Source organism: Anomaloglossus baeobatrachus, unplaced genomic scaffold, assembly GCF_048569485.1.
Source record: "Anomaloglossus baeobatrachus isolate aAnoBae1 unplaced genomic scaffold, aAnoBae1.hap1 Scaffold_3880, whole genome shotgun sequence".
NCBI classification, from domain to species: domain Eukaryota; kingdom Metazoa; phylum Chordata; class Amphibia; order Anura; family Aromobatidae; genus Anomaloglossus; species Anomaloglossus baeobatrachus.
The window spans coordinates 16405-43699 of record NW_027443221.1 but is presented as its reverse complement, the minus strand read 5'-3'; the positions used below and the strand labels follow the sequence as shown (position 1 = coordinate 43699).

At 45.5% G+C, this 27295-nt stretch overlaps 1 pseudogene; it reads left to right on the top strand.

Annotated features, from left to right (window-relative positions):
• The first annotated feature begins 9713 nt into the window (after positions 1 to 9713).
• On the top strand, positions 9714 to 9919 carry LOC142275849 (U2 spliceosomal RNA; annotated as a pseudogene).
• The last annotated feature ends 17376 nt before the right edge of the window (positions 9920 to 27295 follow it).

Here is a 27295-nt window from a genome sequence, read left to right as displayed (position 1 = left end):
TGGATTTCTACTTATTTTATTAAATATCATCTCCACCAAACAGGACAAGCTTGCATCTGTTATAGTTTTGGAGAAAAATGTGTTCATTTCATGTATGCGCGAAATGCCTTAAAAATGGCTTTAAAATGGATTTGGAGCATGGAGACGATTATCTCGGGATTGCAAGATAACCAAACAAAACTTTTAGTGGATTTCTACTTATTTTATTAAATATCATCTCCACCAAACAGGACAAGCTTGCATCTGTTATAGTTTTGGAGAAAAATGTGTTCATTTCATGTATGCGCGAAATGCCTTAAAAATGGCTTTAAAATGGATTTGGAGCATGGAGACGATTATCTCGGGATTGCAAGATAACCAAACAAAACTTTTAGTGGATTTCTACTTATTTTATTAAATATCATCTCCACCAAACAGGACAAGCTTGCATCTGTTATAGTTTTGGAGAAAAATGTGTTCATTTCATGTATGCGCGAAATGCCTTAAAAATGGCTTTAAAATGGATTTGGAGCATGGAGACGATTATCTCGGGATTGCAAGATAACCAAACAAAACTTTTAGTGGATTTCTACTTATTTTATTAAATATCATCTCCACCAAACAGGACAAGCTTGCATCTGTTATAGTTTTGGAGAAAAATGTGTTCATTTCATGTATGCGCGAAATGCCTTAAAAATGGCTTTAAAATGGATTTGGAGCATGGAGACGATTATCTCGGGATTGCAAGATAACCAAACAAAACTTTTAGTGGATTTCTACTTATTTTATTAAATATCATCTCCACCAAACAGGACAAGCTTGCATCTGTTATAGTTTTGGAGAAAAATGTGTTCATTTCATGTATGCGCGAAATGCCTTAAAAATGGCTTTAAAATGGATTTGGAGCATGGAGACGATTATCTCGGGATTGCAAGATAACCAAACAAAACTTTTAGTGGATTTCTACTTATTTTATTAAATATCATCTCCACCAAACAGGACAAGCTTGCATCTGTTATGGGAGCCGGCCTGGAGCAGGGCTGCCGACGGGCGCCGGGAGCGGGGACCGGGCCGCCTGGGGACCGCAGGTGGTGGAGGCTGGAGACCGTGGAGCGGGGGATGTCTGCCAGAGGAGCCGGGGAGCGAAGCAGGGAAGCCGGGGAGCGTGGCAGGTGAGCCGGGGGGCAGAGCAGGGGACCCGGAGAGCGTGACAATAGGTTTCCAAAAGGTTAGAATTCTGAAAAGATTCCCTCCATACTTTTCTGAAGATGGTGCTCTAGTGTATTCAAGCGATGTTCCTGTGCTGATGGAAAATGTAACATTAAGTACAATGTGAGCGAGTGGAGACACGTCATTGTTTCATCCAAAAAGTCTGAAAGCTGTGCTACTGCTCAATGGCAGTAAGTATTCTTCAGTGTGTGTAGGGCATGTGTCGCGGGCAGAGGGGCCACGCACGCTACGCTCGGGTTCGGGGACTTCTGCTGCTGCTGCTGCTCGGTGGCTCGAGCGGAGGGCCAGATCCGGGGACTCGAGCAGCGCTCCTCGCCCACGAGTGAAAAGGGGGTGGTTTGTTTGGGGAGATAGTTAGTGACGTCACCCACAGGTCGTGGTGATAATGGGCACCACCACTGCTGGTGACGGGGATCCCGGGAGCGATGGCAGGGAGCAGCTAGGATGTTGGTTCCCCCTCCGTGGGTAGGGGTTGGTGATCCCGGGGCCCGGTGGCGGTACGGGGAGGCTGGATGGCTGGGGTGTACGTACCGAGGGAGCCCGTTTGCCCGCAGGCGCTGGCCCTTGGATCTCTAGCCTATGGCGGTGGCTTTTTATCCTCACGGTGTGGACGGTTGCCTTCTGTCGGGTCTTGGGTGTTAGGGAACCCCTGGGATTCCGGTCACTCTCGGATTTGACCATTGTCGGCGGCTCCTAGCCTGGTCAGGGTCCAATGGCCCTGCCTTTGTGCTTGGTACAGATCCGCTCACCGGTTCAGTTCCCCTCGGGTCACCGCCCGTCCCCGGTCCTACGGTTCAGCTGACTTGTACCACCTCCTGCAGACGGCCACCACCGTCTGCCGACCTTGCTGACAGTGCCTGGGCTCCTACCCAGACACTAACAGTTTCTGTCCTCTCACTTTCCACTACAAAACTAAACTAACTGCTTTTTCCCGCCTCCGGGCCTGTGAACTCCTCGGTGGGTGGGGCCAACCGCCTGGCTCCGCCCCACCTGGTGTGGACATCAGAGCCTGGAGGAGGCAACAAGGATTTTGTGTGACTGATGTAGACTATCCAGGGGAGGGGGTGTGTGTGATTTTGTGTTTGTGACTACCTGGCTAGTCCAGGGCGTCACACATGCTATGCACTTGGAAGAAAGCTGTGAGAATTTAGACTTTATTCTCAAGAAACTTAACTACAAGGAGCAGGGATGGTCAATATGTGGTGGTCTAAAAATGTTCTCATTGCTTCTTGGGCAGCAAGGAGGATATATTAAATACCCATGCTGTTCTGCCTCATGGCAGCCTGCTAATAGTCATTCATTGAAATTTCTGTTACAATCCCTAGAGGTCATTGTTATTCTTTTGAATTGCTGAGTTTCCCTTTAAGCTAAAGGTATTCTGGGTAAGGAATGCCTCCCTGAGCTGAGAAGAAGCCTGCAGCCATTTTTTCTTTGGATTTGTCAGGAAAGGACATGCCGACTTACCTCTCTGTACATTCACCCCTGCCTAGTGTAATCCGGTGAGCAAAGCAAATTACATGTGTTAGTGATAGAATCCTAGATGGAAGAGTGTAGTAAATGCATTGTACATTGTACTTCTACACCTTTAGTGTCATCCCTGTCTTGTTTGTCTAGATAAGATTTCTATGTATTGCAGATGCAGTGACCTTTCACCTACATTCTCGTAAGAACTGCATCTCATGTACTGTTATGCTATGTTAACTCTGTATTAACACTGTACTGACTGTAATCATTTTCTTGTTATAGTTTTTACCCGTATAAAACAGTATCTTGGATATACCGTATTCTGTCTTCAACTGCATCTTGGATATTCCTATATTCACTGTATATTCCATGTATACTGCAATCAAGTTCACGTTACCAGCTAATAAATCAAGGCTATTGAACTTCACAGTCTGTTTATTTGAAATGTGAACTAGGGTTTAGCTGTATGCTAGAGATTCACAGCATTACGTAAAAGAAGGCAGAACACATGCTCTAATGTCCTGATTTAAAAAAAAAAAAAAATATTTTTTTTTAACCATCAAATATTGATTTTGTACAATCCATGTGTGAAGTTACATACAAGTGACATGAACAAGAAAAATACTTATTGTAACCAAAAATATTCACAATTTTATATATAAAATACATTTATTTATTGTACAGTCATTCTGCAACTTTATTAGAAATTTATTCTTGCACTTTTTCCTTTTCTCTAGATCCCCCTTTTCTCTTATAGAAGGCCTGTGGATCTTCTCTGTGAAGCATCCGGCAATCATGTTCACGTTTCATTTACTTTGGTATCGTCGTTCCATCTCCTTGATATTCCGATGAAAACCTTCTTGTTCTTCCCACCAGCACCAAGGTTTTCAGACAAGTAGTCCAAATAGGAATGTAAAAAATGTAACTTCAAATTCATTAGACAACCCAAGGCTTTGAAACGTTTCAGCATGTTCTCCACGATGGACTTAAATTTTGATTCTTTGTTGTTACCTAGAAACGTACAAGACAGACACAGGAAAGGACATGATAACAGGTGTAGGGACCAACAAGGTGAGACAAGGGGTATCAGGATAGGGTCAAGTAGGTATGAATGTAGTAATGGGGCAGGCATAGAGAATTGTATGTGAATGTGAATTACAATAAATCACTAAGGAAAGGAATATGTGAGTGTGTGCCTAATGTAAACTAATATTGTACTGGCAAAATTATAGATGGAAAGGGAGAAGGGGAGGGGGGAGAGAGGAGGCTGTAATTGACTACAAGGGTATGAGTTATGGGTGATCATAGGGATAGTGTTACATAAGTGGAAATACCTATGGAGGACCGGATGTGTAAGCGCATACCTTATACAAACCTATAGAGTGCTGATGGGTGAGAGTGTGATGTTAGATATAAGACATCCTATAGTGAATAGTGAGCCGTAATCAAGTGCAACAGGGATATTTCACGTGACTATGGGAACCTGGAAGGTAAAGAAAGGGGAGAAAAAACTGTTAGACAAGGTAATCAGACATAATGTAACCAGTTGATCAGACATGATCACCTGGTTTGAGACCCCCTGCCTTACACTATATAGATATCATGTTCATTCCCCATCTATCTTGCTCAGGAGAGCATCTCCCTCCCCCGGCACCAAGAGCAGCTCATACTGAATTGTTACATTGACTAGTAACACTGCACACAGAAATGCACCTTAATATTCCACTGTTAACCCTTTCCTCCCAGCAGTAACACACAACTCCTCACCTTGATATCATGGTGATTTATGGTCAGAATGACTTCAATGCGATCAGTGATTTCTATTCTAGCTCTGCTCACATAGATTTTATATCCACACTCAACTATAGGCCGTTCTTCATATTTTGGGGGCTTTTAGTCAGATATACTAGTTTGTGCCTGTATAGTATTGGTGTAGATGGGAGTGTAGGGCATGGGTTACATGGCACTGTGGTGGAATACTGATGGGAGGTATTGGTGCTGTGTTTGATGCTTCTACTGGGTATTTTCCTACAAATACTGGAACAGCTCACTGCTTAGAATGATCCTTCCCAGCTCTATAATATATTATATATACCCCACAATGCAGGCTCACACACACATTTGTCTCAAGTGTGTTGTAGGGACACAGATACAGTCTTGGTCATGTGACTAAAGGCTACTTTACACACTGCGATATCGGTCCCGATATCGCTAGTGTGGGTACCCGCCCCCATCTGTTGCGCGACACGGGCAAATCGCTGCCCATGCCGCACAACACCGACCAGACCCGTCACACATACTTACCTGCCCGGCGACGTCGCTGTGTCCGGCGAACCGCCTCCTTTCTAAGGGGGCGGTCCGTGCGGCGTCACAGCGACGTCACTGAGCGACCGCCCAATAGCAGCGGAGGGGCGGAGATGAGTGGCCGGAACATCCCGCCCACCTCCTTCCTTCCTCATAGCGGCTGGGAGGCAGGTAAGGAGAGGTTCCTCGTTTCTGCGGTGTCACACGGAGCGATGTGTGCTACCGCAGGAGCGACGAACTACATCGTTACTGCTGCAGTAACGATAATCGAGAATGGAGACCCATGTCACCGATGAGCGATTTTGCACGTTTTTGCAACGATGCAAAATCGCTCATCGGTATCACACGCAGCAACATCGCTAATGCGGCCGGATGTGCGTCACAAATTCCGTGACCCCAACGACTCCGCATTAGCGATGTCGCAGCGTGTAAAGCCCCCTTTAGTGGGAGTGGTGTACAGGGTCTTAGCAGTAAAGAGTATTCCATATTTCTGCCAGATACCCACAGAGATATTGAAATCTGAAAAAAGAGACTTCTGCTCATTGAAGGTAAGAACTGCTCACATAGCGTTCAACTCCACAGCAAACGAGTGCTCTAGCACTGGCATCTCAGCAGGGATATTCCCCTACTACACATGTGTGTCTAGGTCACTGTGACAGTTTACAGGACATAACTCAGGGCACCTAGACAGAAGGCAGAGGGACTACTTTCTATTTCTGGTGTAGAGCTTAGTACAATATATACATATTTATACTATTACATGGGACACATGTACCTTGTATTACCATTATTCGCTGTATATGAACCCCTTTTCTCCGGGCATTATTTGTCTATAGCATTTTTCACGAACCTGAGGCAACTGAGAACCCTTCAGTGAAGGAATTCCACTAACCCTCACAATACCTACCAGGGGCCTCCCTGCAGTAACTCAGGTAGTTGTACCCATTCTCTTTCCGCATTCTATGTGTTCTTCTTCTTTCTTCTTTTTTTTCTTTTTTCTTCTTTTTATTTCTATCATGTAGTTCAGGGGTTTATAGATATATGTCCTGCATCTCATATTTCCTTTAGTGGTGCTTCTTACCCATTCTCATATCATTTACCCTAGTATTTCATGATCCTGAGGCGACTGAGAACCCTTTAATAAAGGAATCCTTTTTCACCTGAATTGTCAAGTGATACTTACCAGTGACTATCACGTAATGTTACAGGTAGTTCCATTTTCTTCCTCTTCTTTCTCTCCTTTCTTCTTTGTCACACGGTCCATTGTGTTATAGCCCACGTGTCATGATAACACTTGTACCATCTTTTCATTTAGATTCCACCTACAATTATTTACCGATTCCAGTTCTGGAATAGGCTTTCATCATCTACTCACTAGAATTCTCAAGTTCATAAGGTACTGAGACATATACATGTTCACACCATTATAAAGAACAAAGTATAAACATTGAGGTTTTTCTCACACCCATGTTCCTGTGTTCTTTGATATGATATGTGTTCATTTCCTTCACTATATAGGATTGCAAGTTTTCCATTTGTACCTTAATGGCAATGACGCTATACAATTGAACACATATCATCCTGTTATCCATATAGGTGTGTATTTACCTGCTTGACTATTTTTGGTTGTTTGATCCAGAATGTTTCTCCAGATAGGTCATGTGGAAATTTTCTTTCCTCAGTACAAATGTTTTCACTATGGCTTTGGAAAAATTTTTTGTATGTGCATCATGGTCATTTGACCCATTGTACTCTCAAGTAGCAATATATTGTACTGTTATGTTGTACTATGTACTAATTACGTGTTTATATGGTTTTGTAACCCTTTATGATCTTAGATAACTTTATCCTTGATAAAGACCTAAAAACAAGCTCGAAACGTTGGATGAATTATCCTTTTACACAAATAAAGAATTTTCAGCATTCTAAGAGTTCTTTTCTTACGTTATTGATCACTATAGTGTGCCAGAGCTATTTCTATTGAATTAACTCTTATTTTTTCTGAGCACCTGCTATATACACAGTGAGCCAGACATATTCAATTTTCATTCAGAAGGCAGAGGGAAGCCTTAGCAGCTGAGCCTATATCTTGGCTTGTGAGCATTAGAACAGGCCGGCGATTACAGGGTAACATGAAAAATGTCCAGCTTGCATTATGACTAGAACATGACAATATCCTTTTAAGTACTAACCTATGATGCGTTCCTAAGCAGTTGATGTTATATGTTCTACATTTCATTTTCTGCATACTTTACAAGTAGTAGAATTTGCTTTGATATAGGCAACTGGATTTTCACAATGAAAAGGCAAAGGATAACGCCCGAAAAAGACGCCATACATTATGTCAGTGCCATCACTGACAAACCTGGATTGACCATGAAATACATCAATCCCCTTAAAGGTGAGTTAAAACAAGTTTTAACTAAATTGCCTTAATATTGTCATGCATTAGAATGACTGTCTTAGGTAATGATAAATATTTTCTACAGGAAGAGGAGTGTTTGCTGAAACTGAAATCGAAAAAGGGAGTTTTGTTGCAGAATATCGAGGTGAGCTCACGTATGCACTTACGATGGTAGACAACTACTCGAGATTTATGGTTGTGGTACAAGTCAAAGATCTAATGGCCCATACTGCAGCGAAGGTCTTCCAAGCACACTTATGCAGACCTCATGGCTACTCAGAGAGAGTCCTCACAGATCAAGGCACTGCCTTTGAAGCGGAAATCTTCAAGGACTTCTGCAGCTTTTACCGATGCAGGAAGATGCGTACTACACCCTACCATGCTCAAACCAATGGTTATCAACCTGCTCAGGACTTTACCCCATATTCCAGATGTGGCCTTACAAGTGATTTATAGAGGGGTAACAATACGTTGGGATCATCGGATCTAATCTCCCTTTTTATACACCCTAAAATCTTGTTTGCGTTAGAATAAACAATAACATCATAAAGGTATAGCAGTACCGTTTCAAAGTTTCGGTGTCCCAAGCAGCATTCCATCAGCCTCTGGAAGGTTCCTGGCAAATTGCACAGCTCGAAGGGCATGCTTTTGAACTCGCAGAGACCCATCGGGGTGGCAAAGGCGGTCTTCTCCCGGTCTGCCTCAGCAACGGACACTTGCCAATAGTGACTAGTGAGATCAAGGGTAGAAAAATAATTTGCAGTTGTCAATGCAGCTAGCTATTCCTCAATACAGGGGAGTGGTGCTGTCCTTCTTCTTTAACAGGACCAACGGAGCTGCCCAGAGGCTACAACTGTCACGGATAACCCCAGCCTCCTTCATGTTGCTCAACATGTCCTTGGTACACTGGTAATGTGCAGGTAGATTTGGCTTATATCTCTCTTTGATGGGTGGGTGTGCACTTGTGGGGATGTAGTGTTTGACCCCTTTTATTTTTCAAAAGTCTAGCGGATGTTTGCTGAAGACTTGCTCGTATTCTTGCACTAGCCTGTAGACCCCCTTCTTGTGATGTGAAGGTGTGGAGTCAGTGCCTACGTGTAATTCCTTACACCACTCCTCTGGCTGACTTGGTGAGCTGTCACTGAATGGGTGGGCTGAAGCAATGGTGGATGCTGCTGTTTGGATAGCATGTGTATCTACTGAGAACAGCTTATCAATGGTGGCAAATCGGAGCAGCTTAATCTTTTGCTCTCCGCAGTTCAACACTCTCATGGGCACTCTTCCCTTCCATATTAATGAATAAAACTATGATGTAAATAGCATATAGATACCCCACAAATGCAGATAAAAGTAGGTTATGGGAAAAGGGGGAAGAGAGAAACAGGAAAATAGTGGAATAAAGTATAACTTCCAGGTGGGAGAGGAAATGGCAGCACAGCCAATGGAGGTGAAGCAAGGGGAGCCTGCAACTAAAGAGTTGAGAGCGTTATCACATGGTGACTGAGCCTGATTGTAACGGGAGCATAGAGGTGCCGATCCTGTCTTACCTGCGTTGGTGTAGAAGTGGGTGTCCTGTGGTGGAGTCAGCTATGTGCAGTGGTGGCCGTGGGTTCTTTTATGTGCGACCGTAGTAATAGCTGTGCCCACTTCCTGTATGGGAGTGGAATGCAGTGAGGCTAATGGAACGCACGCCTGCGCATTTGTGTTTAACGTCGCGCATGTGCAGAACGGAGAAAAGGCTGCGCTCACTTCCTAATGAAAGGGAGTGAGACGCAGCTGGGAAGGGAAGGGAAAAGATTAGGGTTTGGGGATGATGAAAGGGCTTTCTACGGGCAAGGATGGCAAAGGGTGGCAGTGACGGAAAGTCAGGCAGATGGTCCTGTCCTGTCCTGTCCGTCCGTCTTTTTGTATCATGAATTGGAAAGACTGCAAGGGGGAGGGGAGGTGCTTGTGCCCAAAAGGAGGAGTTATTCAGATTCATTGCAGTGGGCGGCGGCTGCAAAAAGTACCATTCTTCTTGTTTTTGCTCTGCAAAACAGCCTTTTCAAGGGTTTGGCTTGGGTGACAAAATGTCTTCTGTAGGCGTGGGTTTGTCTCCCTCTCCCTAAGATGTGTCCGGTATAGGCCAGGGTGCCACTCAAGGCCGTAACCAATTCGGGTTATAGCTTCTCAGCCTTTTGGCTAAGATCAAGTGTAGTTTCGGAGGACGCTACCTTGGTCGGTACTGGAAGGTGCCTGGGATTGCACGTCTGCCGGCCTTGAGGGAGTGTGTGCGCCTTCTGGTGACACATAGCCCTCTTGTGCCTGGACGGTTCCCAGGCAACGGGAGGCGATCACCTTTGTTATTTTGAAGTCCTACTGATAAACAGAAAAAAAAAAAATTAAATCTGTTCTTATCAGTTTAATATCTGATACGTCCCCTCTCTAGGGACCATATATTAAATGGATTTTTAGAACAAGGAGATGGAAAAAATCTTGCTCTGTCCACTCCACGCATTGACCTGGTATTGCAGTACCTCCAGGACCGGTGCACCCCTTCTTAACCGAGTTTCCAAAAGCAGAACTCAATTCACCTGATTCAAATGAGCCTCATTAGTGAATTGAAAGAAAGCAAAAACTTTATATGCACCTCAATTTGGCCAATTCACTTTTCACACTTTCACCCTTTTTTTTTATCTTTCACACCTTTTACTTGCTTTATTGATGCAAAAGCTGTGCCAAATAGCAAACTCATCTCCACTCAACTTGACCAACTCTGCTATGTCCCGTGCAGTATCTTATTCTCAGTCTTATCTAGATCATTTGCAATTGAATAGAATAGATCCCTTTTGGACACATTGGATTTAGCTGCTGCAGTGACTGCAGGTGTTAGAAGATGCAGACTTGGCATCAGGTGCTGTCTATCAGATTCCACTCCAATTAAAGCTTCCATTGTTTTTCGGTGTTTTCTTTGAGCAATGATGATGTCTTTAGTGATCTGTTGGCTCCCTCTCCTGGAGGAAGAGTTTGCTTGCTCTTGGACTTTCAAAAAGAGAGGTCATGATAGACATTTAGCTTCTGAGCCCAATTGGGGACAGTCATGGGTGATGAATGTTTTGCAACCTGCTGCGAAGCCTGATACCGCAATATAAGGAACGTCAAATACTAAGAATGGGCGGCCTATGAAAGAATTAGTACTTTCATTAAGCATACTTAAACGGCTAATTGGGAATAGACAAACTGTAAAAAGCCCTCTGAGAAAGCCCCTCTCTATCCTTTGTCAGTAAGCTTTTCTGTAGTCTGCCTGTTGATGTATTTTCCGTTTGAACAGTGCACAACATGAAGTGACGGAACACTGGCTTGTCACAATGTCCCCCGCTGACATCACAATAGCGCTGCTGCCTAGAAAGCCAGCTGCGCAGCAGAAGTTGCTCTTTGGGTGGGATGGTGGGCTAATGTATCTATTCCTGCTTGGTGAGAGTTTGACATGATCTAGAGCAACGAGTTCCAGCGGCTAGCGGTTGATTATTGGCTGTAATGGGGCTTTCTGGCTGGTGCTAGCCTTTCTTCTTAGCACACAGGAACCACAATCCCTACACCATGCTTCGATGGATTCTCTCATCCCAGCCCAGTAAAACTACATATTTCACACAGTTATAGGCAGCCCATGGGCATTCACCTGGATTAAAACCCATAACAGCTCATAGACCAAACAATCAATCTACCACTGGACCAAAGACAGGAAGCTAAATCCACTGCCTGCGGTAACTAACTTAATCCTATAGGCTACTCACACAACAAACCCAAGAGAAAGGAAAAAAACATGGCTTCGATTATCCATCCAATGAAAACGCATAACCATTGTGAGCCATTGGACAATGCAATTGCACACATGGTGACATGGTGCACGGCCCAATGAATCAAGTCTGTACTTCATATTCACGGTTTAAGCCCTTGGGTTTTAATGTGTCCAGAGTACATATCCAGAAAGATTCCCTTTTTTTGTGCTAAGCACAAGTCAACAATACATTGTAAGCAGATTCTATTACCAGTCCCACACCATTTTGTGACGCATAATCACACAGTGGCCCAATTAAGATTCCAAGTCATCGAACATGTCCCAGCCATACGCAGAGGAGGCAATAGAATTAGGAAGCTCAAAGAAAGGGAATCTTTCTGGATATATACTCTGGGCACGTTGGAACCCAAGGGCTTAAACCATGAATATGAAGAACCGACTTGATTCATTGGGCCGTGCACATTTTTTCTAACGCCCGGTTCTTTTTCGTGTTCACACTATATATGGTTCCACTATGTATGGAGTTCCATTCTTCCTTGTTTTTTATTTGTCATGTTTGTCATGTCTGATCAACTGGTTACATTATGTCTGATTACCTTGTCTAACAGTTTTTTCTCCCCTTTCTTTACCTTCCATGTTCCCATAGTCACGTGAAATATCCCTGTTGCACTTGATTACGGCTCACTATTCACTATAGGATGTCTTATATCTAACATCACACTCTCACCCATCAGCACTCTATAGGTTTGTATAAGGTATGCGCTTACACATCCGGTCCTCCATAGGTATTTCCACTTATGTAACACTATCCCTATGATCACTCATAACTCATACCCTTGTAGTCAATTACATCCTCCTCTCTCCCCCCCTCCCCTTCTCCCTTTCCATCTATAATTTTGCCATATATACTAGCAAACACTCAGTGTACCTAGTGGCATCCTATTCGTGGCTATTGGACCTTGCTATAGTCCCACTAGTGCCAAGACATTTGCAGAGCGCATCTGCCTGCGTTGCACACTCCAACTAATTATAAGTAAGCCATTATACTAGCAAACACTCAGTGTACCTAGTGGCATCCTATACGTGGCTATTGGACCTTGCTATAGTCCCACTAGTGCCAAGACATTTGCAGAGCGCATCTGCCTGCGTTGCACACTCCAACTAATTATAAGTAAGCCATTATACTAGCAAACACTCAGTGTACCTAGTGGCATCCTATACGTGGCTATTGGACCTTGCTATAGTCCCACTAGTGCCAAGACATTTGCAGAGCGCATCTGCCTGCGTTGCACACTCCAACTAATTATAAGTAAGCCATTATACTAGCAAACACTCAGTGTACTTAGTGGCATCCTATACGTGGCTATTGGACCTTGCTATAGTCCCACTAGTGCCAAGACATTTGCAGAGCGCATCTGCCTGCGTTGCACACTCCAACTAATTATAAGTAAGCCATTATACTAGCAAAAACTCAGTGTACCTAGTGGCATCCTATCTGTGGCTATTGGACTTTGCTATAGTCCCACTAGTGCAAAGACATTTGCAGAGCACGTCTGCCTGCATTGCACACTCCAACTTTTTTAAACTAAGCAATTTTACTAGCAAACACTCAGTGTACCTAGTGGCATCCTATACGTGGCTATTGGACTTTGCTATAGTCCCACTAGTGCCAAGACATTTGCAGAGCGCATCTGCCTGCGTTGCACACTCCAACTAATTATAAGTAAGCCATTATACTAGCAAACACTCAGTGTACCTAGTGGCATCCTATACGTGGCTATTGGACCTTGCTATAGTCCCACTAGTGCCAAGACATTTGCAGAGCGCATCTGCCTGCGTTGCACACTCCAACTAATTATAAGTAAGCCATTATACTAGCAAACACTCAGTGTACCTAGTGGCATCCTATACGTGGCTATTGGACTTTGCTATAGTCCCACTAGTGCCAAGACATTTGCAGAGCGCATCTGCCTGCGTTGCACACTCCAACTAATTATAAGTAAGCCATTATACTAGCAAACACTCAGTGTACCTAGTGGCATCCTATACGTGGCTATTGGACCTTGCTATAGTCCCACTAGTGCCAAGACATTTGCAGAGCGCATCTGCCTGCGTTGCACACTCCAACTAATTATAAGTAAGCCATTATACTAGCAAATACTCAGTGTACCTAGTGGCATCCTATCTGTGGCTATTGGACTTTGCTATAGTCCCACTAGTGCCAAGACATTTGCAGAGCGCATCTGCCTGCGTTGCACACTCCAACTAATTATAAGTAAGCCATTATACTAGCAAACACTCAGTGTACCTAGTGGCATCCTATACGTGGCTATTGGACTTTGCTATAGTCCCACTAGTGCCAAGACATTTGCAGAGCGCATCTGCCTGCGTTGCACACTCCAACTAATTATAAGTAAGCCATTATACTAGCAAACACTCAGTGTACCTAGTGGCATCCTATACGTGGCTATTGGACTTTGCTATAGTCCCACTAGTGCCAAGACATTTGCAGAGCGCATCTGCCTGCGTTGCACACTCCAACTAATTTTAACTTAGCCATTATACTAGCAAACACTCAGTGTACCTAGTGGCATCCTATACGTGGCTATTGGACTTTGCTATAGTCCCACTAGTGCCAAGACATTTGCAGAGCGCATCTGCCTGCGTTGCACACTCCAACTAATTATAAGTAAGCCATTATACTAGCAAACACTCAGTGTACCTAGTGGCATCCTATACGTGGCTATTGGACTTTGCTATAGTCCCACTAGTGCCAAGACATTTGCAGAGCGCATCTGCCTGCGTTGCACACTCCAACTAATTTTAACTTAGCCATTATACTAGCAAACACTCAGTGTACCTAGTGGCATCCTATACGTGGCTATTGGACTTTGCTATAGTCCCACTAGTGCCAAGACATTTGCATAGCGCATCTGCCTGCGTTGCACACTCCAACTCATTATAACTAAGTTGCATTGTCAGGGATATTTATTCTTTATTATTCTGCTGTTAATAAAGCTAGACCACCACTGCAATCTTCACCACCTCTCAATTTTTACTACCACATTTTCAGTCCACAATCTTGTCGCAATCAACATGAGTGGCAAAATGACAGATGCTGGTGGAAAGGGGAAGAGGCGTGGTGGAAAAGGCAAAAAAGGTTTTGTCTGTGGGGAAAGTGGCAAAGCTCCATTATCATCTGCTGAAGATAGACCATCTACCAGCAAAAGTAAGATGTCTACTACTTACCGTGGACAATCCGATGTGCTCCCTTTTTTACGGACACGAACAACAGGAAGAAAGGTAGATGATGGGCAAAAAAGGAAAATGCTTGAATGGATCTCAAGTGGTCCAACAAGTGCCCTCTCAGCCACTTCAAGTACCGCATCCAAAAAACACCAGTCCTCTGAGTTGTCATCCCAATCACACTTGATTTCTCCCAGCTCTGAAGTCTCCATCAGCCCTGCACAGTATGGTGGAACTGAGATGGCTGAGTCTGCAGAGCTGTTCAGTCACACTATAGCCTGGGAATCAGAGGTCTGCTCCCAAGCTACAGTGAGTACAGAACAGGAAATGGTCTGCAGTGATGCCCAGAACCTTTGTGACTCTGATTCAGGCCGTGAGGACCAAGTTTCTGAGCATAATGTTGACCCTTTGTCACAAACTGTAACACCTGTGGTTATAGACAATGAGGAACATACTGATGAAGATGAGACGCAGATACCCGATTGGGATGACAACTTAAATATTCGGTCAGGGCAAGAAGAGGCTCGGTCTGAGGGGGAGGGGAGTGCAAACACAACAATTGATGATGAAGTTCTAGATCCCACCTACTGTCAACCCCCAGTCAGGCACTCGAGGAGGTCAACAGAGGCGGTGGAGGAGGATGCAACCGACGACGAAGTTACCTTGCGCCTTCCTGGACAGAGTCGGAGCACTGGTAGCACGTCTACAACTGCATCCTCAGCCACCACTCTGCCTATGAGCATTATTCGGGGTGGATCAACAGGTCGCATGGCCTCTAAGCCTTGCCTAGCCTGGTCCTTTTTTGACATAGAAAAAGATCGCCCAAATCATGTGATATGTAAAATTTGTCATGATTCTCTTAGTAGAGGTCAAAACCTCAGCAGTTTGACAACTTCTTCCATGAATCGTCACATGAATAAATATCATAGGTCCCGGTGGGAAGCTCACTGTGCTGCAATGCTGCAAGAGCGAACCATCCACCGCCCGCCCCTTCCAGTGCATCCGCGCGCTCTTCATCTTCTAGGACTGTGGGGACAGCTGTCACACCTGTTTTTCCACGCCAAACTTCCACCACTGTAACCGCAACAGGCAGTTTGCTTGTAAGGTCGTCAGTTGGTTTGGAAGGGGAAACAAGTGAGTGTGTACAGCTCTCTCAGACATCGATAGCACCAACGTTGGATGAAGGCAACATCATGTCTCCGCCTGCACTTTCCTCACAAACCTGCATTTTTCCAGGGACACCCTACTCAACACCGTCTACACACAGCAGCCAGATCTCTGTCCCTCAGATGTGGTCAAATAAAAGGCCACTTCCTCCGACCCATGACAAAGCTAAGAGGTTGACTCTATCCCTCTGTAAGCTGTTGGCTACCGAAATGCTGCCTTTCCGCCTAGTGGACACACAGGATTTTAGAGACCTTATGTCTGTCGCTGTGCCCCAGTACCAGATGCCTAGTCGCCACTACTTCTCTAAGAAAGGTGTGCCCGTGCTACACCAGCATGTCGCACACAACATCACCGCTTCCTTGAGAAACTCTGTGTGTGAACGGGTGCATTTCACCACCGATACTTGGACCAGTAAGCATGGACAGGGACGTTACATGTCGCTGACTGGGCACTGGGTAACTATGGTGATAGATGGTGAAGGGTCTGCTGCACAAGTCTTGCCGTCCCCACGACTTGTGTGTCAATCCTCTGTCTGTCCAAGTTCCGCCACAGCTTCTGCATCCTCCACCTCATCTGGGTCCTCCACCTCCGCCCCAAGCCTGCCTGGTCAGGCCACCAGCGTTCTCACTGTGCAGAAGGAATCACGCACGCCTCATTACTATGCTGGCAGCAGAGCGTAACGGCATCAGGCGGTCTTTAGCTTGACATGTCTTGGGAATAAGAGTCACACAGCTGAGGAGTTGTGGTCAGCTCTGCGGTCCGAGTTTAATAAATGGTTGTCTCCACTCAACCTGCAGCCTGGTAAGGCCGTGTGCGACAATGCTGCAAACCTGGGTGCGGCACTTCGCCTGGGCATTGTGACACACGTACCTTGTATGGCTCACGTGTTGAACCTTGTCGTCCAGCAATTTTTAACACACTATCCCGGCCTAGATGGCCTTCTGAACAGGGCACGAAAACTGTCAGCTCACTTCCGCCGTTCAAGCGCCGCAGCAGAGCGACTTGCATCGCTCCAGAAGTCTTTCGGCCTGCCGGTTCATCGCCTGAAATGCGATGTGGCGACACGCTGGAATTCAACTCTCCACATGTTACAGCGACTGTGGCAGCACCGCAGAGCCCTGGTGCAATACGTCATGACGTATAGCCTGGGCCAACGAGATGCAGAGGTGGGGCAGATCACCCTGATGGAGTGGTCTCAGATCAAGGACCTATGCACCCTTCTGCACAGTTTCGACATGGCGACGAATATGTTTAGCTCTGACAATGCCATTATCAGCATGACGATTCCAGTCATTTACATGCTGGAGCACACGCTAAACACTATTCGGAGTCAGGGGGTGGGACAACATGAAGGGGAGGAACTACAGGAGGATTCATATGCGCAAGGGACAACAACATCACCAAGGTCCAGACGTTCATCATCACCAACGCAGCAGGCATGGGACCATGGGGAACAGGGATCGACAAGGGCGCATAGTAGCAGGCGAAATGTTGAGCAAGGTGCAGGAGAACATGAAGAAATGGAGGACGAACTGTCCATGGACATGGAAGACTCAGCGGATGAGGGAGACCTTGGTCAAATTTCAGTTGAAAGAGGTTGGGGGGAGATGTCAGAGGAAGAAAGAACGGGTAGCACCTCTATGCCACAAACACAGCGTGGACTTGGTCCGCATGGCTGCGCAAGACACATGAGTGCCTTTTTGTTGCACTACCTCCAACATGACAGTCGTATTGTCAAAATTAGAAGTGATGATGACTACTGGATTGCCACACTATTAGATCCCCGGTACAAGTCCAAATTTTGTGACATAATTCCAGCCATAGAAAGGGACGCACGTATGCAGGAGTATCAGCAGAAGCTGTTACTCGATCTTAGCTCGGCTTTTCCACCAAACAACCGTGCAGGTGCAGGGAGGGAATCTCCCAGTTGTAACTTGACAAACATGGGACGGTCTCGTCATCTTCAACAGTCTACCCGTACCAGTAGGACCGTATCTGGTGCCGGTAACAGCAATTTTATGGAATCTTTTCATAATTTTTTTAGACCCTCTTTTGCAAGGCCACCAGAGACAACAAGTCTGACACATACTCAACGGCTGGAGAGGATGATACAGGAGTATCTCCAAATGAACATCGATGCCATGGCTGTGCAACTGGAGCCTTGCTCCTTTTGGGCTTCAAACCTAGAAAAATGGCCAGAGCTCTCCAGTTACGCCTTGGAGATTTTGTCGTGTCCAGCTGCCAGCGTTGTCTCTGAACGTGTATTCAGTGCTGCTGCACTTTCCCCACAGACAAAACCTTTTTTGCCTTTTCCACCACGCCTCTTCCCCTTTCCACCAGCATCTGTCATTTTGCCACTCATGTTGATTGCGACAAGATTGTGGACTGAAAATGTGGTAGTAAAAATTGAGAGGTGGTGAAGATTGCAGTGGTGGTCTAGCTTTATTAACAGCAGAATAATAAAGAATAAATATCCCTGACAATGCAACTTAGTTATAATGAGTTGGAGTGTGCAACGCAGGCAGATGCGCTCTGCAAATGTCTTGGCACTAGTGGGACTATAGCAAAGTCCAATAGCCACGTATAGGATGCCACTAGGTACACTGAGTGTTTGCTAGTATAATGGCTAAGTTAAAATTAGTTGGAGTGTGCAACGCAGGCAGATGCGCTCTGCAAATGTCTTGGCACTAGTGGGACTATAGCAAAGTCCAATAGCCACGTATAGGATGCCACTAGGTACACTGAGTGTTTGCTAGTATAATGGCTTACTTATAATTAGTTGGAGTGGGCAACGCAGGCAGATGCGCTCTGCAAATGTCTTGGCACTAGTGGGACTATAGCAAAGTCCAATAGCCACGTATAGGATGCCACTAGGTACACTGAGTGTTTGCTAGTATAATGGCTAAGTTAAAATTAGTTGGAGTGTGCAACGCAGGCAGATGCGCTCTGCAAATGTCTTGGCACTAGTGGGACTATAGCAAAGTCCAATAGCCACGTATAGGATGCCACTAGGTACACTGAGTGTTTGCTAGTATAATGGCTTACTTATAATTAGTTGGAGTGTGCAACGCAGGCAGATGCGCTCTGCAAATGTCTTGGCACTAGTGGGACTATAGCAAAGTCCAATAGCCACGTATAGGATGCCACTAGGTACACTGAGTGTTTGCTAGTATAATGGCTTACTTATAATTAGTTGGAGTGTGCAACGCAGGCAGATGCGCTCTGCAAATGTCTTGGCACTAGTGGGACTATAGCAATGTCCAATAGCCACGTATAGGATGCCACTAGGTACACTGAGTGTTTGCTAGTATAATGGCTTACTTATAATTAGTTGGAGTGTGCAACGCAGGCAGATGCGCTCTGCAAATGTCTTGGCACTAGTGGGACTATAGCAAAGTCCAATAGCCACGTATAGGATGCCACTAGGTACACTGAGTGTTTGCTAGTATAATTGCTTAGTTTAAAAAAGTTGGAGTGTGCAATGCAGGCAGACGTGCTCTGCAAATGTCTTTGCACTAGTGGGACTATAGCAAAGTCCAATAGCCACGTATAGGATGCCACTAGGTACACTGAGTGTTTGCTAGTATAATGGCTTACTTATAATTAGTTGGAGTGTGCAACGCAGGCAGATGCGCTCTGCAAATGTCTTGGCACTAGTGGGACTATAGCAAGGTCCAATAGCCACGTATAGGATGCCACTAGGTACACTGAGTGTTTGCTAGTATAATGGCTTACTTATAATTAGTTGGAGTGTGCAACGCAGGCAGATGCGCTCTGCAAATGTCTTGGCACTAGTGGGACTATAGCAAAGTCCAATAGCCACAGATAGGATGCCACTAGGTACACTGAGTGTTTGCTAGTATAATGGACCTGACATTACCTCTCTACTAACCAGAATCCCACAATGTCTGTCTGCTATTTCATCCTTCTTCTCTGTGCGATTCCTAAAACTTAACATGGACAAAACAGAATTCATTGTCTTTCCTCCTCCTCACTCATCTCCTCCAACAAGCCTTTCCATCAAACTCGATGGTTGCTTACTCTCCCCAGTCTCACAAGCTCGTTGCCTTGGAGTGACCCTCGACTCTGCTCTATCCTTCAAGCCACACATCCAAGCCCTCTTCACCTCATGCCGATTACAACTCAAAAACATCTCCCGGATCCGTGCTTTCCTTAACCAAGAATCATCAAAAACATTAGTGCATGCCCTCATCATCTCCCGCCTCGACTACTGCAACCTCCTGCTCTCTGGCCTCCCTTCCAACACTCTTGCACCCCTCCAATCTATCCTAAACTCTGCGGCCCGCTTAATCCACCTCTCCCCTCACTACTCCCCAGCCTCGCCACTCTGCCAATCCCTTCACTGGCTTCCCATCACCCAACGACTCCAGTTCAAAACACTAACTATGACATACAAAGCCATGCACAACCTGTCTCCTCCCTACATCTGTGACCTAGTCTCCCGGTACCTACCTGCACGCAACCTCAGATCCTCACAAGATCTCCTTCTCTGCTCCTCCCTTATCTCCTCTTCCCACAATCGCGTACAAGATTTCTCCCGTGCATCCCCCATACTTTGGAATGCTCTACCTCAGCACATCAGACTCTCCCCTACCGTGGAAAGCTTCAAGAGGAACCTCAAGACCCACCTCTTCCAACAAGCCTATAACCTACAACAGCCCTCAGTCCAGTAGACCACTGCGCAACCAGCTCTGTCCTCACCTATTGTACCATCACCCATTCCCTGTAGACTGTAAGCCCTCGCGGGCAGGGTCCTCTCTCCTCCTGTACCAGTCTGTTATGTACTGTTAATGATTGTTGTACGTATACCCTTTCACTTGTAAAGCGCCATGGAATAAATGGCGCTATAATAATAAATAATAATAATAATAATAATAATGGCTTACTTATAATTAGTTGGAGTATGCAACGCAGGCAGATGCGCTCTGCAAATGTCTTGGCACTAGTGGGACTATAGCAAGGTCCAATAGCCACGTATAGGATGCCACTAGGTACACTGAGTGTTTGCTAGTATAATGGCTTACTTATAATTAGTTGGAGTGTGCAACGCAGGCAGATGCGCTCTGCAAATGTCTTGGCACTAGTGGGACTATAGCAAGGTCCAATAGCCACGTATAGGATGCCACTAGGTACACTGAGTGTTTGCTAGTATAATGGCTTACTTATAATTAGTTGGAGTGTGCAACGCAGGCAGATGCGCTCTGCAAATGTCTTGGCACTAGTGGGACTATAGCAAAGTCCAATAGCCACAGATAGGATGCCACTAGGTACACTGAGTGTTTGCTAGTATAATGGCTTACTTATAATTAGTTGGAGTGTGCAACGCAGGCAGATGCGCTCTGCAAATGTCTTGGCACTAGTGGGACTATAGCAAAGTCCAATAGCCACGTATAGGATGCCACTAGGTACACTGAGTGTTTGCTAGTAAAATTGCTTAGTTTAAAAAAGTTGGAGTGTGCAATGCAGGCAGACGTGCTCTGCAAATGTCTTTGCACTAGTGGGACTATAGCAAAGTCCAATAGCCACGTATAGGATGCCACTAGGTACACTGAGTGTTTGCTAGTATAATGGCTAAGTTAAAATTAGTTGGAGTGTGCAACGCAGGCAGATGCGCTCTGCAAATGTCTTGGCACTAGTGGGACTATAGCAAAGTCCAATAGCCACGTATAGGATGCCACTAGGTACACTGAGTGTTTGCTAGTATAATGGCTTACTTATAATTAGTTGGAGTGTGCAACGCAGGCAGATGCGCTCTGCAAATGTCTTGGCACTAGTGGGACTATAGCAAAGTCCAATAGCCACGTATAGGATGCCACTAGGTACACTGAGTGTTTGCTAGTATAATGGCTAAGTTAAAATTAGTTGGAGTGTGCAACGCAGGCAGATGCGCTCTGCAAATGTCTTGGCACTAGTGGGACTATAGCAAAGTCCAATAGCCACGTATAGGATGCCACTAGGTACACTGAGTGTTTGCTAGAATAATGGCTTACTTATAATTAGTTGGAGTGTGCAACGCAGGCAGATGCGCTCTGCAAATGTCTTGGCACTAGTGGGACTATAGCAAAGTCCAATAGCCACGTATAGGATGCCACTAGGTACACTGAGTGTTTGCTAGTATAATGGCTTACTTATAATTAGTTGGAGTGTGCAACGCAGGCAGATGCGCTCTGCAAATGTCTTGGCACTAGTGGGACTATAGCAAAGTCCAATAGCCACAGATAGGATGCCACTAGGTACACTGAGTGTTTGCTAGTATAATGGCTTACTTATAATTAGTTGGAGTGTGCAACGCAGGCAGATGCGCTCTGCAAATGTCTTGGCACTAGTGGGACTATAGCAAGGTCCAATAGCCACGTATAGGATGCCACTAGGTACACTGAGTGTTTGCTAGTATAATGGCTTACTTATAATTAGTTGGAGTGTGCAACGCAGGCAGATGCGCTCTGCAAATGTCTTGGCACTAGTGGGACTATAGCAAAGTCCAATAGCCACGTATAGGATGCCACTAGGTACACTGAGTGTTTGCTAGTATAATGGCTTACTTATAATTAGTTGGAGTGTGCAACGCAGGCAGATGCGCTCTGCAAATGTCTTGGCACTAGTGGGACTATAGCAAGGTCCAATAGCCACGTATAGGATGCCACTAGGTACACTGAGTGTTTGCTAGTATAATGGCTTACTTATAATTAGTTGGAGTGTGCAACGCAGGCAGATGCGCTCTGCAAATGTCTTGGCACTAGTGTGACTATAGCAAAGTCCAATAGCCACGTATAGGATGCCACTAGGTACACTGAGTGTTTGCTAGTATAATGGTTAAGTTAAAATTAGTTGGAGTGTGCAACGCAGGCAGATGCGCTCTGCAAATGTCTTGGCACTAGTGGGACTATAGCAAAGTCCAATAGCCACGTATAGGATGCCACTAGGTACACTGAGTGTTTGCTAGTAAAATTGCTTAGTTTAAAAAAGTTGGAGTGTGCAATGCAGGCAGACGTGCTCTGCAAATGTCTTTGCACTAGTGGGACTATAGCAAAGTCCAATAGCCACGTATAGGATGCCACTAGGTACACTGAGTGTTTGCTAGTATAATGGCTTACTTATAATTAGTTGGAGTGTGCAACGCAGGCAGATGCGCTCTGCAAATGTCTTGGCACTAGTGGGACTATAGCAAAGTCCAATAGCCACGTATAGGATGCCACTAGGTACACTGAGTGTTTGCTAGTATAATGGCTAAGTTAAAATTAGTTGGAGTGTGCAACGCAGGCAGATGCGCTCTGCAAATGTCTTGGCACTAGTGGGACTATAGCAAAGTCCAATAGCCACGTATAGGATGCCACTAGGTACACTGAGTGTTTGCTAGTATAATGGCTTACTTATAATTAGTTGGAGTGTGCAACGCAGGCAGATGCGCTCTGCAAATGTCTTGGCACTAGTGGGACTATAGCAAAGTCCAATAGCCACGTATAGGATGCCACTAGGTACACTGAGTGTTTGCTAGTATAATGGCTTACTTGTAATTAGTTGGAGTTTGCAACGCAGGCAGATGCGCTCTGCAAATGTCTTGGCACTAGTGGGACTATAGCAAAGTCCAATAGCCACAGATAGGATGCCACTAGGTACACTGAGTGTTTGCTAGTATAATGGCTTACTTATAATTAGTTGGAGTGTGCAACGCAGGCAGATGCGCTCTGCAAATGTCTTGGCACTAGTGGGACTATAGCAAAGTCCAATAGCCACGTATAGGATGCCACTAGGTACACTGAGTGTTTGCTAGTATAATGGCTTACTTATAATTAGTTGGAGTGTGCAACGCAGGCAGATGCGCTCTGCAAATGTCTTGGCACTAGTGGGACTATAGCAAGGTCCAATAGCCACGTATAGGATGCCACTAGGTACACTGAGTGTTTGCTAGTATAATGGCTTACTTATAATTAGTTGGAGTGTGCAACGCAGGCAGATGCGCTCTGCAAATGTCTTGGCACTAGTGGGACTATAGCAAAGTCCAATAGCCACGTATAGGATGCCACTAGGTACACTGAGTGTTTTCTAGTATAATGGTTAAGTTAAAATTAGTTGGAGTGTGCAACGCAGGCAGATGCGCTCTGCAAATGTCTTGGCACTAGTGGGTCTATAGCAAAGTCCAATAGCCACGTATAGGATGCCACTAGGTACACTGAGTGTTTGCTAGTAAAATTGCTTAGTTTAAAAAAGTTGGAGTGTGCAATGCAGGCAGACGTGCTCTGCAAATGTCTTTGCACTAGTGGGACTATAGCAAAGTCCAATAGCCACGTATAGGATGCCACTAGGTACACTGAGTGTTTGCTAGTATAATGGCTTACTTATAATTAGTTGGAGTGTGCAACGCAGGCAGATGCGCTCTGCAAATGTCTTGGCACTAGTGGGACTATAGCAAGGTCCAATAGCCACGTATAGGATGCCACTAGGTACACTGAGTGTTTGCTAGTATAATGGCTTACTTATAATTAGTTGGAGTGTGCAACGCAGGCAGATGCGCTCTGCAAATGTCTTGGCACTAGTGGGACTATAGCAAAGTCCAATAGCCACAGATAGGATGCCACTAGGTACACTGAGTGTTTGCTAGTATAATGGACCTGACATTACCTCTCTACTAACCAGAATCCCACAATGTCTGTCTGCTATTTCATCCTTCTTCTCTGTGCGATTCCTAAAACTTAACATGGACAAAACAGAATTCATTGTCTTTCCTCCTCCTCACTCATCTCCTCCAACAAGCCTTTCCATCAAACTCGATGGTTGCTTACTCTCCCCAGTCTCACAAGCTCGTTGCCTTGGAGTGACCCTCGACTCTGCTCTATCCTTCAAGCCACACATCCAAGCCCTCTTCACCTCATGCCGATTACAACTCAAAAACATCTCCCGGATCCGTGCTTTCCTTAACCAAGAATCAGCAAAAACATTAGTGCATGCCCTCATCATCTCCCGCCTCGACTACTGCAACCTCCTGCTCTCTGGCCTCCCTTCCAACACTCTTGCACCCCTCCAATCTATCCTAAACTCTGCGGCCCGCTTAATCCACCTCTCCCCTCGCTACTCCCCAGCCTCGCCACTCTGCCAATCCCTTCACTGGCTTCCCATCACCCAACGACTCCAGTTCAAAACACTAACCATGACATACAAAGCCATGCACAACCTGTCTCCTCCCTACATCTGTGACCTAGTCTCCCGGTACCTACCTGCACGCAACCTCAGATCCTCACAAGATCTCCTTCTCTGCTCCTCCCTTATCTCCTCTTCCCACAATCGCGTACAAGATTTCTCCCGTGCATCCCCCATACTTTGGAATGCTCTACCTCAGCACATCAGACTCTCCCCTACCGTGGAAAGCTTCAAGAGGAACCTCAAGACCCACCTCTTCCAACAAGCCTATAACCTACAACAGCCCTCAGTCCAGTAGACCACTGCGCAACCAGCTCTGTCCTCACCTATTGTACCATCACCCATTCCCTGTAGACTGTAAGCCCTCGCGGGCAGGGTCCTCTCTCCTCCTGTACCAGTCTGTTATGTACTGTTAATGATTGTTGTACGTATACCCTTTCACTTGTAAAGCGCCATGGAATAAATGGCGCTATAATAATAAATAATAATAATAATAATAATAATGGCTTACTTATAATTAGTTGGAGTGTGCAACGCAGGCAGATGCGCTCTGCAAATGTCTTGGCACTAGTGGGACTATAGCAAGGTCCAATAGCCACGTATAGGATGCCACTAGGTACACTGAGTGTTTGCTAGTATAATGGCTTACTTATAATTAGTTGGAGTGTGCAACGCAGGCAGATGCGCTCTGCAAATGTCTTGGCACTAGTGGGACTATAGCAAGGTCCAATAGCCACGTATAGGATGCCACTAGGTACACTGAGTGTTTGCTAGTATAATGGCTTACTTATAATTAGTTGGAGTGTGCAACGCAGGCAGATGCGCTCTGCAAATGTCTTGGCACTAGTGGGACTATAGCAAAGTCCAATAGCCACAGATAGGATGCCACTAGGTACACTGAGTGTTTTCTAGTATAATGGACTTGACATTACCTCTCTACTAACCAGAATCCCACAATGTCTGTCTGCTATTTCATCCTTCTTCTCTGTGCGATTCCTAAAACTTAACATGGACAAAACAGAATTCATTGTCTTTCCTCCTCCTCACTCATCTCCTCCAACAAGCCTTTCCATCAAACTCGATGGTTGCTTACTCTCCCCAGTCTCACAAGCTCGTTGCCTTGGAGTGACCCTCGACTCTGCTCTATCCTTCAAGCCACACATCCAAGCCCTCTTCACCTCATGCCGATTACAACTCAAAAACATCTCCCGGATCCGTGCTTTCCTTAACCAAGAATCAGCAAAAACATTAGTGCATGCCCTCATCATCTCCCGCCTCGACTACTGCAACCTCCTGCTCTCTGGCCTCCCTTCCAACACTCTTGCACCCCTCCAATCTATCCTAAACTCTGCGGCCCGCTTAATCCACCTCTCCCCTCGCTACTCCCCAGCCTCGCCACTCTGCCAATCCCTTCACTGGCTTCCCATCACCCAACGACTCCAGTTCAAAACACTAACCATGACATACAAAGCCATGCACAACCTGTCTCCTCCCTACATCTGTGACCTAGTCTCCCGGTACCTACCTGCACGCAACCTCAGATCCTCACAAGATCTCCTTCTCTGCTCCTCCCTTATCTTCTCTTCCCACAATCGCGTACAAGATTTCTCCCGTGCATCCCCCATACTTTGGAATGCTCTACCTCAGCACATCAGACTCTCCCCTACCGTGGAAAGCTTCAAGAGGAACCTCAAGACCCACCTCTTCCAACAAGCCTATAACCTACAACAGCCCTCAGTCCAGTAGACCACTGCGCAACCAGCTCTGTCCTCACCTATTGTACCATCACCCATTACCTGTAGACTGTAAGCCCTCGCGGGCAGGGTCCTCTCTCCTCCTGTACCAGTCTGTTATGTACTGTTAATGATTGTTGTACGTATACCCTTTCACTTGTAAAGCGCCATGGAATAAATGGCGCTATAATAATAAATAATAATAATAATTATAATAATGGCTTACTTATAATTAGTTGGAGTGTGCAACGCAGGCAGATGCGCTCTGCAAATGTCTTGGCACTAGTGGGACTATAGCAAGGTCCAATAGCCACGTATAGGATGCCACTAGGTACACTGAGTGTTTGCTAGTATAATGGCTTACTTATAATTAGTTGGAGTGTGCAACGCAGGCAGATGCGCTCTGCAAATGTCTTGGCACTAGTGGGACTATAGCAAGGTCCAATAGCCACGTATAGGATGCCACTAGGTACACTGAGTGTTTGCTAGTATAATGGCTTACTTATAATTAGTTGGAGTGTGCAACGCAGGCAGATGCGCTCTGCAAATGTCTTGGCACTAGTGGGACTATAGCAAAGTCCAATAGCCACAGATAGGATGCCACTAGGTACACTGAGTGTTTGCTAGTATAATGGCTTACTTATAATTAGTTGGAGTGTGCAACGCAGGCAGATGCGCTCTGCAAATGTCTTGGCACTAGTGGGACTATAGCAAAGTCCAATAGCCACGTATAGGATGCCACTAGGTACACTGAGTGTTTGCTAGTAAAATTGCTTAGTTTAAAAAAGTTGGAGTGTGCAATGCAGGCAGACGTGCTCTGCAAATGTCTTTGCA